A 6000-nucleotide genomic window follows, 5' to 3' on the forward strand; every position below is an offset into this window, starting at 1 on the left:
ACCCCAAGCAGGGAGGACAGTCTCATGGTTTTTCGTTAACTGTCAATCCCCCTCTCCCTCCTGGGTTGATTGGAGGATTGTTGGTTCTATCTGTGGCTGTGGGAGTATTAATGAGGTATGTGGTATAAAATGTGGATCACTGGCTAACAAAGAGCCAGCTTCGAATACGGAAGATCTGTCCATCCTGTCTCGCCAGGAGTACAGTAGAGAAGGTTGATCATTCTGATAAGTTTTTGGAACATTAGGCAAAGGTCCAGATGTAGATTTGGTGCTGGATATCTCTAGATTGTCAGCAACATAGAGTTCTTTAGGTGTTGTTGCCATAGAAATGTCGGAGGCACCAAATTCCTCATCTAATTCGGTGTCGTTTGAAAAGGGAACAGGGAGTTGCACTGATGTCTTTCTATGGGATAAAGAGCTGTTGGCCGTCTTTAAATATTGTGCTCTAGGCTCTATTGTCCTTATATTTTGGGTAGAAATCTCAGTCTTTATACTCATTAGCCTCTTCTTCAGGTCTTGTAATTCTAGGCTTACAGGGTTCTTTTCTTCCTTCGGGCAATTAGTGTTTCTAGTTTTGAGCTTGGTTTCCCTTCTCCGCATTAGCTTTGACTCTATGCAAGGGACCAATTGCCTCCTTGTTTCGTCCTTAAATACCCTCACTGGGCGGAGAGAATGGAACCACCATAGAGTATCCTTTATCTCCATGAGTCGAGACGGGAGGGCTGATGACCTAAAGGTCATAAATAGGTGCGTGGTGTTTCTCTAGGTAGGCAGGAAGTGGAAATTTTCTAGATCTACATTTCGGTAATGGTAATTCAGGAGCTGAGACAAGGACATAGTAATTTGTCTGCGGTTCATCCACCTATGAACGTATCGGTGAATCTCAAGCATTATCTGGTTCAGTTGTAAGACTTGACAGGACCTCACTTCATCCATAGTTTGAGTTGGTGAGTTGTTAACAAAGTCATTTCTTATCATCCTTTTAAGCCCTTGGGCATTTAAAGGGGAGGAACTAGTATCCAATTGTTTCTCAATGTTAACTATTTTGGTGAGGATTTCATTCAGTCTTTGAAGAACCAGAACCATAGTTTCTGCAGACAACATGCAAATCTCTTGGTAGGGGAGCGTATCCGGAATCGGTTGAAAGCAGGCTCCTCTAATATCTTGTTCTAGAGGCCTGGGTGGGTCAGTGTTAGGAGTGGGAGGAACCCCTCCTGCTCCTTCTCTTGCCCTCTTGGGCAGATTAGCTTTTTCTGGGAGAAGGGGGGTCAGGTGGTTGCCATCCTCCTTAAGGGGGGGGGTGAGGTTCCCCCAACGTTTTTACTCACTGTTTGTTCTATTTGCTCCGTTTTCTCAGCTTCCTCAACCCGCTGTTTCTGAGCCAGGGAAGATGGCGTTGGCTCTCTGCCGATTCTTTGTTTTAGAGGAATTGTGAGTCCCAGTTATGCTCTTCTGGCTCTTTGCACCTCGTTTTCTCCTTCCGGCAGGCATTCGCAATAAGGAAGTGATGCAAGAAGGACCCCCCAACCTTTTGGCCATTCTTTGTTCAACACCTGTAATAGCAAATGTGGGAACACTGTGGCCCTCCAGATGTTACAGAACTACAGCTCTCATTGGCCGTACTTATTGGTAAAGCTTGCTGGGGTTAATGGGAGCCATATTTCAGCAATATCTGGAGGGCCAAATGTTCCCCACACCCATATAATTGGAACTGCTTACTCATGTTAGCGGCAGTGATGGTGTAACAATGCTCACTTCTGCTACAGTGGTAAAATCTGAAATGGTAGATATTTGATAGGCATCTTCAAATATCTAAAGGGCTGTCACATGGAGGATGGAGCAAGCTTGTATTCTCCTGCTTTGGAGGGTAGAACCTGAACCAACGGCTTCAAGTTACAAGAAGGGAGATTCCGACTAAACACCAGGAAGAACTTTTTGTCAGTAAAAGCTGTTTGACAGTGGAGCGGACTCACTCAGGAGGTGGTGGATTTTCCTTCCTTGGAGGTTTTTAAGCAGAGGTTGGATGGCCATCTATCATGAATGCTTTAGTTGAGATCCATGCACAGCAGGGGGTTGGGCTAGATGACCCACAAGATCCCTTCCAACTCTACAATGATTCTATGTGGCATCATGATGAAGTATATCTGGAGTGGACACAATGCTTTCTGCCCTAATTGACACAGAATAATGGGGAAATGGAGTCAAGAAGTACGGTAGTAGGATTTGCAAATGCTGCCAAGGCCGTAAACAGGAGTCAAAGTGAGGCATCTAATCATAAGCCTGCATTTTTATCAAAGCTTATATGTTTAATGCCAGGCAGAAGAGCAGCTGCCTAGAAGAACCTTGGCAATGTTTTACTCCTAGACAAGGGCCCCCCCTGATTTATAGCAGAAAACAATTCTCAAAGTCGTAAAAAGGGAATTACAGGCTGAGAGCCAAGGTTACACTGACCCTACAAATTAAGGGTGGATAAATAGTAAAATGAGCCATATCTTCTTCCTAAGGTTAAGAAGGTCAAGAGCAGTGAAAAAGCAACTGGTCTGGCTGGCAGAAACAGAGCATTTTTGGGAAGTCTTTTCTAAAGCTGTTTCTTTCTTAAACTAAGATCCTTTTAAGATTTCTTTTCCTTTTAAAAGGTTATTTATGTATTAAATATATTAGTTTAAATATAATTATGCAAAGGATTTAAGAAATGCTAGATTCTTATTTCATATAGTTGTAAGAGTTGTAACTATCCTGAAATTAAGTCAGCCACCAGCCCCCCCTTGCCAGACAGGAGACGCCATCGAGCACTCCTGATATATGGTTGTCAGGCCTTTTGTTTAGAAACCTTCAAATGAAGGAGATCTCTCAATGTTGATGTGAACTCAAAATCCTTGACATATGTTTAAGATAAAAATTCAAGATTAATCATCTGTTTTGGAAGGCAATAGGGCAAGGAGGGCAAGAGGTGAGCTGGTAATTAAGATTCCTTGTTGAGACACATGTAAGATATATTACTACTTATTTGTCATTTATAGATAGAAGAATATATAGCTTTTTGATTCCCATAAAAGGGCGAGAGGAAATGGGTGTATCTTTTGTGATTGGTTCTAGCAAACAGCCAATAGGAATTTCAACCAGGCTGATTGGACAGAGGCAGCCACAGGAGGAGCAAGGGGGCTGGATTAAGGAAATATAAGTGCTGGCCAGAATGGCAAGAGGCCAGGCCAGAGCTTGGTAACCATATACCACTGTGCCTCATATTTATTTGTCTGACAAATAAATTATTATTTTAATTTCTCTATTGCTGCGTTGAATATTTCATTCCAGCTAAGTGTTAACCACAAGCAGGGTGCTACAAAAGCAAATGGGTTGAGCAAGGAAAACTTAAAAAAACTCCTTCACCCACCTCCCAAAACCTCTAGAAACAGTGTTCATCATAGAGTATTATTCAGCCTTAATATAAATTAGCAACAATCTAAAGGTTAAACTAGATGATGTGCAGGAAATCTAGAAGCAGATCCCCATTCCACATATACCTTTTTAAACAGCATACTAGGGTGGGAGGTTGAACTCAATAATTTTCCTCAGCAGGGCAAATAGCTTGTGGGGTGGGTGGAATTTTAGTGAGAAATGGCAGAAAGGGCTAAGCAACCCGCAACCCTCCTTCCTCAGGAAAAACAAATTTTGTTTCCAGAGTTGTTGCTACTTAAAATAAAGTTAATCCCCCCCCCAAATGTATAAGCTTCTGGTCCTATTTACATTCAGACACTAGATCACAGGATCAAGTCTATAGGTCCCCATTATACACTTGCATAGGGGAAAACTTATCAGCTTGCACCAGCTGGCAGCCTTATCCCAGTCTTGCATGCCAGCATTCCTCACCTGCAGAGCAGATGTATCTTCTGAATACCTTATTCAATAGGACACAACAGTCCCTTAAGGGGCATCTTACTGGCTGTTTATCAGCCCTAGAGCCTGAAACAGTGCAATAAGACAACAATGCTTCCTTCCTATCAGCAAATGGCTACTGAAAGATAGGGCAGACAGGATGTGGCTTTATAGAGCAAAGTTTATCTTGCAGCAGCTAAACTTCAGTCACAATGAGAAGTCTGCCAGATATAGTTCTTAAATTTACAGCTAATTAAATTAGCATGCTTGTTGCAGACTTTGTTATAAATTCCCTAGCAAATCCATGCCCTTCAAGCTTATGAAAAGAATTGAATGCAAGGATATGGCATGCTAACAATACTACAAAAAGGAATGTTAAAGCAAACTTGCCTAATTCTTGTAGTGAACATGATCAGCAAACAGTAGTAGCCTCAATAAGAAATATTAAGAGCAATCATCTTCATGTTCAAGTAAGTATAGGCTGCAATCTTAAGTTACCGGTACTTTTAAAAAATTGGATGGGAAATATTGGGAAGGTATAAATATATGCAGTTCGTTGCTGCTGAAGCCTATGCATTTTTTATCTGTGTTTGCTTCAAACAGCTTCTGTCACAGAACCACTTTTATTTATCAGCTAATGGTTGGGGTCCCTTTACCCCTTACCTTTGTCTTTCAGACCCCCCCCCTACAATTCCCCCCCTTTCAATTTCTCTTCCCCATCATTCTTTTGACTTACTTTACATCATCATAAGGATAACTGACAATATATGAGAAACATTGCAGATGTGCTAAAATCCTGCTAAGTAGCAGCTATTGTACAAAAAATGTATTTGTTATATATTCAAATAAGCATACAAATATACTGCAGCAAAATGGTCAACTGAGTTCTTGGAAGTTTTCCCTTCTCACTTGCACTAGCTGTACAGTTCACCCTGACAGAGATCAACATGGATTGCTACGTGAATATTGCTCAAATACAGACCCCTTTACAAGGGGCCAACACATAACAGGCAGGGAATTTGCATCTCCCCACCTCCCCCCCAAAAAAACTTCAACTTTTTTCATGCTGCACTGGTTTTGTTTTTTAAGTTCACAATGTTACAGAGAAAACAATCAGAGCTGTAACATCTGAGAGGTTATCGATTACTATGCATGAAATAAAGCTAGATTTAATTCACCAGTGGCAACTTGAGGGTGATCTCTAAAGAAGATAGTTATTTGATGCAAAAGCATGTATGTTATATGGTACAGGGACTACATAAAGTTAACATTTACGAACAACCTCTAAGAAATACCCTGGTTTTGAAAGCACTGGAGCAAATGCTGAACCACCCTGAGGAGAGGGAGAAAATACTTGCTGTAAGAACTGGAGATTTCATTAAGATCAAAGTAACAATATTTATTGCATTTTTAGATTGCATTTTAAAACAGTAAATTAATAGTGCACAATGGCTTCACTTGAACCTTCTGAAAAGTGGGAAATCAAAAGCCATAACCCCCTCTCTACTTCGTGAATAGAGTGCAGGCTAATGTGCTTCTCCAAGGGGCAATATTTAGTTTAATAAATTGCCATCCCTGTGCTCTAAATACACTTGAATTAGTGCTCCTTGTACACTAAATCCATTTATTTTAAATTTGTTTTGTCTACATTGAGTGAAATAAAAACATCGCTCTGTACAATCCACTATGAGCAGTGAGTACAACAGCAAAAAGTATCATACAGTTTATACACACTAAATTTCTTCCCATTTCTCCTATAAAGGAACCAGATCAAACCTAATCAGTATGTAACTTAATTTGGAAGAACTCAAATTACAAAAGGGAAGGCCAAATATTACAGCCCATAACTGTGCCCAGAAAAAAGGTTCCTGATCATATTAGCTGGAACATGAATGAATGCAGATGGAGAAGTAAAGCATGCCAAAACTGTGTTCTCAGGTCTTTATAAATTCACCAAATATTTAAATTAAACATGGCTCTTTAAAGAAATGTCCAAAGCAGAGCAGTATTTTTGGAAATTCAGTCTTACCAGCTGTGTTTTTCTTGTAACCCAACGTATACAATGCGCAAAGTGCTAAGCAACACTACAGAAAACACATTTACATCAACACTGAAGATCCGGGGAAA

The sequence above is a fragment of the Podarcis cretensis genome (assembly GCF_951804945.1).
Source record: "Podarcis cretensis genome assembly, chromosome: 5".
In the NCBI taxonomy this organism is placed as follows: domain Eukaryota; kingdom Metazoa; phylum Chordata; class Lepidosauria; order Squamata; family Lacertidae; genus Podarcis; species Podarcis cretensis.